This window comes from Helicoverpa armigera, chromosome 19 (genome assembly GCF_030705265.1).
Source record: "Helicoverpa armigera isolate CAAS_96S chromosome 19, ASM3070526v1, whole genome shotgun sequence".
Classification (NCBI taxonomy): domain Eukaryota; kingdom Metazoa; phylum Arthropoda; class Insecta; order Lepidoptera; family Noctuidae; genus Helicoverpa; species Helicoverpa armigera.
In genome coordinates this window covers 975,603-985,240 of record NC_087138.1, presented here as the reverse complement: position 1 = coordinate 985,240, position 9,638 = coordinate 975,603, and the positions used below count along the sequence as shown (strand labels likewise).

General features: G+C 31.5%; 1 protein-coding gene across 1 annotated transcript in view; it reads left to right on the top strand.

Annotated features, from left to right (window-relative positions):
- Positions 1-7,475: 7,475 nt before the first annotated feature.
- The window catches only part of LOC110373543 (helicostatins), a 60,898-nt gene continuing 58,735 nt past the window's right edge, over positions 7,476-9,638 (top strand). Inside the window, exon 1 of the mRNA XM_021330845.3 lies at positions 7,476-7,595. The gene's annotated coding sequence lies outside the window, so the exon portion shown is untranslated. The remainder of the gene's footprint in view (positions 7,596-9,638) is intronic.

Sequence of the window (9,638 nt, the reverse complement as noted above, 5' to 3'; positions counted from 1 at the left end):
TCCGGCCATGAGAGCCTTTTTTTTTCTTTTTGGAAATCGTCTTTTGTTTTTGACGTTCGAAAAGTACTGATTTATCAGCCTAATTTAAACAAACGTTAATTTAAATAAACGTTTTTGAGTTTTGAGTAACCTCCTGTATATAATTATTACCTACAGATGCATTTGGATAAAATATTTATAAGCCAATATTCAATCAATTCCCTTCAATCGTCAACATTCACAATAAAATGGTAAAAAAAAAACAAAATTACAAACAAACGAATGATGATTCGCGCCAATGGGGCTTGATGCGTCTTAGTTGAGCGATTTCCCATGGGCCCCATAAGTACGGGAACTATTCCTCTTAAAGTAACATTGTTTCTTTCAAATAGACTAAAAGCCTTTTGAAAATTGGGGTCATTTGACTGTCCTACTTACGTAATTACGTATCTTTTATTATTTGGGTCTGTGGGTCAAAGACCTCCTCTTAAAATAGCTGTACCCCATTTGAGCAGGTAAACAATCATTTAAGAACAGGTAAACAATCATTACAGGAGTTTTTATACATCATCTGCCTAGCCTTTTCTCAACTATGTTAGAGTCTGCTTCCAGTCTTACTGGATGCAGCTGAGTAACAGTGTTTTATAAGGAGCGACTGCCTATCTGACTTCAGCAACCTAATTACCCGTGCAACCCAATACCCCTAGGTAAGACTGGTGTCAGACTTTCTGGCTCCTGACTATTCGTAACGACTGCCAAAGATGTTCAAATGACAACCCGGATCTACAGGTTATCGTGTACTCCCTCCAAAAAGTTTTTTTACACAAATACTTAGGTACCTAACGCTTAAAATAATGGTTCAAATTGATTTAGTAATTGTTAGTATTGTATTTACGTTACTGTAACTAGGCTACGAGCTCCTTTAAAAGGTACTTATCTTTTACACCGAATCGAAATACAGATAGAAGTATTATGGGAAGGAATGTTACGGTTTTTACGCCTCAAGGGCTTTCCAAATCAATTTTCTTACTATACGATTTCCGATTGGTGATTTTCCCCTATCATTATATATTATTACGTTACTATTACTGCGGAAATATGTATTTTTACGTAAATATGAACCATTGAAGATTTTGCAGTAGTGACTATAATATAACGTCTTTGCTCAATGCTCTGTTCTCAAGAGCATATACTTATTCTGTTATTGTAAGAAAAATTTTAAGTAACCTTTCTTTACAAATGGACTGACATGATGGATGACAACTGAAAGATATTTTCAAATTGGACCGGTAGTCAGTTCCAGAGATTTTCATATTCAAACAAAAATTGCATCTAGACTATTTGCTTAAGTAAATTCCCTATACCTACCTACAACTTGTTGGAATTTACAGATACCAGTTACGTTTAACTTAAACTGCACTTTACAAAAAAAAAAAACTCAAATGAATATCACATACAAAAGCAAAAAATAATCTTGAGAAAACTTTTTTCAGATTGCTAACTTACTCGTTGTTTATCTTCACGCCTCGTTGGGTTGAGGGAGCGAGCACGAACTCAAGCTTAACCATATCAGGAGAGTGGGCCGAACGGAGGAATTACTCAAGTGTGACTTTCAGGGAGCCTTGCAACTTTAGTTCAATTTTTCTATAGATATAAATGCTAGTACTTAGTTTGTGGTGATAATGATAAACCACAGTTTAAATCAATGTTAGATCAAATTCAAATTCAAAATCATTTATTTATTGAACGATTTAAGTCAATGGTAGGTCAAACTCAAAATCATTTATTTAGTGAACGATTTAAGTCAATGGTAGGTCAAATTCAAAATCATTTATTTATTGAACGATTTAAGTCAATGGTAGGTCAAATTCAAAATCATTTATTTAGTGAACGATTTAAGTCAATGGTAGGTCAAATTCAAAATCATTTATTTATTGAACGATTTAAGTCAATGGTAGGTCAAATTCAAAATCATTTATTTATTGAACGATTTAAGTCAATGGTAGGTCAAATTCAAAATCATTTATTTATTTAACGATTTAAGTCAATGGTAGGTCAAATTCAAAATCATTTATTTATTTAACGATTTAAGTCAATGGTAGGTCAAATTCAAAATCATTTATTTATTTAACGATTTAAGTCAATGGTAGGTCAAATTCAAAATCATTTATTTATTGAACGATTTAAGTCAATGGTAGGTCAAATTCAAAATCATTTATTTAGTGAACGATTTAAGTCAATGGTAGGTCAAATTCAAAATCATTTATTTATTGAACGATTTAAGTCAATGGTAGGTCAAATTCAAAATCATTTATTTAGTGAACGATTTAAGTCAATGGTAGGTCAAATTCAAAATCATTTATTTATTGAACGATTTAAGTCAATGGTAGATCAAATTCAAAATCATTTATTTAGTGAACGATTTAAGTCAATGGTAGGTCAAATTCAAAATCATTTATTTATTGAACGATTTAAGTCAATGGTAGGTCAAATTCAAAATCATTTATTTATTTAACGATTTAAGTCAATGGTAGGTCAAATTCAAAATCATTTCTTTATTTAACGATTTAAGTCAATGGTAGGTCAAATTCAAAATCATTTATTTATTTAACGATTTAAGTCAATGGTAGGTCAAATTCAAAATCATTTATTTATTTAACGATTTAAGTCAATGGTAGGTCAAATTCAAAATCATTTATTTATTTAACGATTTAAGTCAATGGTAGGTCAAATTCAAAATCATTTATTTATTTAACGATTTAAGTCAATGGTAGGTCAAATTCAAAATCATTTATTTAGTGAACGATTATAGTCTATGGTAGGTCAAATTCAAAATCATTTATTTATTGAAACACACTTTTAGATCTTCCAAGACAAAATACAGCCCCCAAAACGCCCCCGCTTCACCACTTCCTATGTGTTTTGCTGGGAAGAATGAGTTACGTAAAAAACTCCCCAGCAAAATAAATAAATTAAGGTAAAGTCGGTGTCTATTTTTTGAAAGGTAAAGACACGATATGCAAGTAAGCTAAAAAAAATCAACTCTCATCACACTCAAATTATCCAAATCCAATAAAAAAATTCAAATTATTTTCCTAAATAAATTCTGATACAAGTTTGGTTATTTTTACTATGAAAGTAATAGGTAATCGTAAGCATTATATCAAATAAACCTAATTCTATATAAAAGTTGTTCTAAAACATGTCTGTTTTTAAATCAAAACTTTAACTTTCTTATCTAACTTAAAGCACATAGAACGAATGAATAATTGCTTTTCATAAATTCCATTCTTAATTAAGAAGAACCAAATATTTTTTCAATATTCCAAAAGATATTAATTAAATGCAAATAGTTGTGCACCAATTAATTTGACTTCATCAAGCTTGCAAGCCTTTGATCTGATTTATTACACAAGGAATTATTAAACTGGATATGACAATTTTGTTCTTACATTTATATCTTGTCTTAAGCTATGTTTAGTTATACTTTTTTTATGGGAAATCATCAAATGACTCCTCCCGCTGTGGATTAGCAGAGGTGAGTGAGTGTCAGACTCTTACTGACTAAAACCCATCATGTTAATTCGTAGATAGGCCTTTTATGTATCAGGGCTGCGGTAACTCTTGCGAACAATCCCGGCTGGTCTTGGCCCTGCTGGGCCCCGCTGATGTTAAGATATATCTAGCACAATGACTGTAATATAATTTATATTGTACTCCTCTGGCATTCGTTACAGGTAATCAGAAGCAAGAAAGTCTTACTAAGGGTTATACAAGGGAGGTAACTGGATTGAGGGGGTTACTTCTGGATAGACTCGAAGCTAACCCCAACATGGTTGCGAAACGATATTACCCTAGAAACTTACCAAAATTTGAGTAGTAATCAAATACATTGAACACGAAAAAGTATTAATATATGGCCAAATGAAAAGCTTTTCAAGAAAACTTTGTAATTTCTGACATTTGAAGTTTCGTATCCAGCAGTTAAAAGTCCATGGCTCTATAAGTTACCTACGAGGAGATGTCAGACAGCAAATAACGGTAGATACACACTAACTTCAAGTGTATTCAAAATATAGGAACTTAGTACTAATGAAATGTGAGCAGTCTTCGTGAAGTAGGTGTTTGCGTAGTCAATATGCGAGTGTCAAAATTACTACAGCATTTTCAATTATTCTTAAACTAATTAATATCTAAATTAATGATTACCTAAGAGTACGCACACACTACAAATTTTTGTCCGCCGATAGTTTGTTTGGCATCGTACAGATAAATGGAACACGTTTGTTTATTAAGAATGAAGAAAAGAAAAACTATGTACATATTTTTCTTCATTTGAATGTTTGTCACTTTGTGACTTGTTTTATGTGGACTTTAGTAACTTACCTATAATAATAACATAAGTGGCTATCTGTCCAGGTTCGGGAAGTGGTTCCATCGGAACGCCAAAAGGCAACGAAACAATGATATCATTATAATTCTTATTCATCAATGTTAAAAATTATTAAAAAAATAAAAACCCATCCAGAGTTTACGTTAAGTACGTATGAGAGAATCTATTTTCTCTTTTGACTTGTCACTCGAAGTACGAGACATTTAACTTAAACCTCTAAAATAATGTCAAGTAATTTACTATCATGCGTAACAATTAATAAATGGAACACGCTCACATGTTTGATGGCGGTTTTAAGCTAATGGTTATAAATTATTTCATTTTGTCTAAGAAATTGAAACTCACGTGTAGTTGAGGTAACTTATATACAGAAAAATCCGCATATTTGATAATATATCATTCCATATTATTTACTCAAAGTCCAATTATTATTTTTAATTAAAAAAATTTAAAAGAGCTCTTTTGCAACGTCAAGCTAGTTGCACGATTAAAAACAGTGAATTTCATAGAGAAAAACCGGCAAGAAACTGCGTAGTATGCACTTTTTCAAAGACATTTTTCACAAACAAAGCCTACACCCGCGTCTGTCTATTCGCGCTAAACTCAAAAACGATTCCTCGGATTATCAAGACATTTTCGAATAGGGTGTTTAAACGACAATGTTTGTTCTATAAGTCATAATGTCAAAAAACTAACTTCGGTAAGCAAAAATACTATTTTAATAGAAATCCGTGACGAGGTACACAACCTTTAGTAATTCACCTATTTTCTTGTCTGTACGAAAATATTTTAAGCTCAGATCGTTATATTGGATGATCAGCATAATAATTTGAAGCAGTTATTTGAAAATTACCTGGTTGCTATGGCAACCGGCTGGATTTAGTTCAACCCCTGATATCTTAGACGACAGATCTGTTATCAAAAATCTTGAGACCGATACTTAATAGTGTCAGTTGCCATTTCTAAAGGTGGAGGCCCACTATTAATAAACTAGCTGTTTCTCGCGGTTTCAGGCTTCCCGGGGGAACTTCTAAATGTACCTGGCTGAAATATAACCTATGTTACCGACTTGAGTGGCTTCCCAACAGTGAAAGAATTTTTCAAATCTGTTCAATATTTTTGGGTATAAATAATCCTTTTTTAAATGTAAGTTTATTATTCTCCGATATGATCATTTCTTTTTTCTAGTAGTAACCAGTACATTTAATTACCTGACAAGCTCAACTGTCAGAGTTTCCTCAAATCCGCCTGACGGCCTCTGACGTGGAATTTTTAACAACGACTGTTACTGAGTAGCATTTGGGAACGCCTGTTTTACGTGACCAAGTCACTGAGATGTAACGGCGCCGACGCCGACGTCTGAATCCGGGCTTCCTTGTGAAAGTTTTTTTTTTAAATTGCAAAGCTATTCAGTCTTACTCAAACCTGGGATGCCGTGCACGACGGTGACGCTTGACTAACTTTGTATGTATACTAAAAAAAACATATTGAAAAACTCATAATTTGGAGGTTTATTCGATTAAATATATAGAAAGTATTTAATCTCCTCATTTTATCCGTGTGCCGAAGTAAACCTTCCTCGAAAAATGGGCTATATAACACAGAGAGGATTCTTCAAATTGAACCAGCAGTTTATGACATTGTCACGTAAAATCGAACGAACAAAGTTCAGCTTTCTAATATCAGTACATATGTAACCTATATCGTACATAATATACCTTGGACTTTACAAATAATGCAAGTTATTCTAAACACAATACCCTCTTAGAATACTTGGTGTATCTTTACTTTCCTTAACTGTCCACCAGTTCGGTCCAGTGTAGGAGGTACCTATAATAACGCCTACCACTTTTGAAAACTAATCCAACAAAAGATATAACTCGTACAATTTATTTTTATTTACTTAGAAATGCTAGGAGTATCGTTTTATAGTTTTAATTTTAAAAGTTCATAGGTAATATTTCATATTGCTGTAACTATTAATTTTAAAATAGAGGTCGTTATTTTATTATATTTTTTTATGATATACAAATTACATATAGGTTCTGCCATACCTGGAAGCCGACCCCAACATAGTTGGGAAAAGTCTCGGAAAATGATGATGATGATGATCTGTCTCCCGACTTAGGTGGTTATATAGCCTGTATCACAGGACAGTTTCTCCAAAAGTACAGAATTCTTAAAATTTGTTACAGTCTTTGAAGCGATTTTGACATGTATAAATTGTAAATAACAAAAAAATATTAATTTGAAATTTTGATTTAATTTCTGAATTTGCATTTGACTGTCTGAGATTCAATTATTTTCTTAGAGTTATTAAACTATCATTAAAAAGATTAATTTAACTGAAAAAAACCACGACTGAAACATCAATTAACTATGACGTGAAAAATACCCAAGAATAATTTAAATATTTTTTAAATATGTTTTGTCAAAACTCGTAAGAATGTTTGGGAAAATAAAAATGGATGCAATAGAATAATTTGCATAACTATCTTACTTGGCAATGCAAGCTTTTGGGCACGGTATCAATTGATAGCAATGTGGACAAATATTTTAAAGCTTTATTTTTTTATAGAGATCGCGACCATTGGGTATATTATATTCAAATCAAAAATAATAACACTGTAAAAACGTCCAAGTAACATAAGAGAGCCCCCAAAAATACCTTTCACAAATAATCTATTCAAAACGAAGTAATATTATCGCAGTATATTTATTACCAAATCATTTTCAATTTAAAAGTTGCAGCTACCAGATCATTTTGATTTAAATAAATAATATTACTTGTATTTATTTTGGTTCGCATACACTGATATAAAACAAATGAAACATTCCATAAATTAGGATAGAGCTACAATGACTTACAGGTAAACTCTGCATGCTCACAAAACGTTGTTGTAACTTATACATTGCCTATAAAAATGCATATAAAAAGAATAAATAAAAGATTATGCTATCAACATTGTCTAACTAAGAACTATCTTAACCTTTAACCACCAAGCTTAACACACGACGAACTTAAAAAAGAGGAACTTCAAAGCCACTTGACCAACCTATAGGTATAATTCCGCCCGCCCGCCCAACTTTCATTGGTTCCCGTCGCTTATAAAAGCGCTCGAGTTTCGCTCGACTCACAGTTTGACGCGGGGTCGGTAAGGACATGCCGCATTGAACCGTCTCTGTGAACACTTTACGAAGCTCCGAAAACATATTTCTTCAGGTAAGTTTTGAAGTTACTTTTTTTTGTTATGTAAAATTATAGAAAGGTGGTATAGGGGTTTTTAATGTGTGTAGGGAATTTATTTTGAAAACTTTATAGGAGATTCGAAAATTATAAAATGTAGGAAACTATTTAACGGCATACATAGGATGTATTTATTTCAATAACGGTTTTGCATTAGGATATAAGCGAGTTTTTATATTTGCTACTTACTTCTACATATGTTAATTGAAGAAAAATGGATGAATTATTAACTTTAACTTGCATTTAAAAATGCAAGAAATTAATATATTTCTAAAAAATACAAGAAATTAGTATATATATTTCTATTATACTTATTTTAGATAACTCAATCCATATCAAATTAAAAGAAAAAAAAAACGTAAAAAAGGTTTTCAAAACAATACGACGCATTTAAATTATTATTTTTCAGTTTTGCAAGCAATATTTCTAAAACCGAAATATCAGAGATTGAAATATTATTTTGCATTTTTTGCAATCAAAAATAATATTTTAAAGGCAATAAAATATTTTTATAAGAGTATAAATATAAGTAAAATGTTACACATTTATTTAACTAATTACCGCTCACATAAAGACAATATTACAAATTATATTATGTAAATCCTATGAACACGTATTTAGCTTACAAAGGCCAACGAAAACGCAAATTGTATTAACACCACAAATGTTAAGATAACAACCGTATGTTTGTTCAACAATGTTCTAAGATACATTGAAGTATTACGTATTAATGATATTACATGACTTATGCTTTCCAACAATTTACTTGACATAGCCTTCAAAAACGGTAAACTATGTATATAGGATTCTTGCATTACAAATCATAGGAAATAATGCTTCGTCAACTGAAAACATACCTGTAGTAACGATTATTAATTTTACCACTTTTTATACTTAAGGGGTAACCACTATGTTTATATCTGACACTTACACGAATATGAGACATTTAAATAAAACTACTTTTACGGATTTTATCGCGGTTATATTAATATTATTTAATCCCGACGTTTCGGATCCTTTACAGCATCCATGGTCCCGGGCAGACCCAGACCTATTAATAATATTACATAGTGATTTAAAGCTTCGTCATCAAGTCTGATACTTCTTTATCATAATTTACTGATCAAAAAATATATTGTCAAAGTATTTATTGATCACGTATATCGTGTAGCTTCATGAGTGCGAAAAGCACTGCATGCCATGTTGTATTCAATTAACATGGCATATCACAGCCGGCTTCCTATCCAATGCATTGAATTCCAACAGCAAAAGATTTCACATTTATTTGTAAAAAATGCGTACAAATTTCCGTAAAAATAATTTAAATTATTTTGAAGAGAATGTAAAAAAAAACAACTAACTTTCTAGTGAATATCTATCTATACCCATAATAAAAAGGAAACAATGGAACCGATTTTAAAAATTATTTGACTGTTGGGAAACTACACTCTTCCCAAGCAACATAGGCTTTTATTTTATCTGGGTAAATAAAAATATATAAATATTATTTTTAAGAGACTGCTCCAAATAATAGAATTTGAACAAAAAAAATTTTTTTACAATTATTGGAATGATTTTAAATATACAGTTATCAGTGAACAAAAGTAGGCAAGTATACTCTAACATTGTTATCAGGAAAAATCAGTCTAGTTCATCATCATCATCCGCCCTTATCATAATTTTATTTGATGTCGGCACAGCGTGGTTTCTCCTTCCAAAATCAGTATAGTTATTTCATTGAAAACTAATACCGAAGTTCTAAATAAATTACAAAAGCCGAAATAACTTCAATGACAAAAAGGATCCTAGAAAAACAATCAGTCATCATAATTCGATACCAAGTTTTAAATTAGCAGATTGTAGGCGAATACTTAAAATAAACTATAAGAGCACACTGCAAACTTTTAGTCGGCCGATAGTTTGTTCGGGCTCATAAATCAGTATGAAGATGAATGGGCAGTACGCACATTACAAAGACCTGGTATTATGGTCTCTGCACACAGCGGGCGCGGCGCGGCG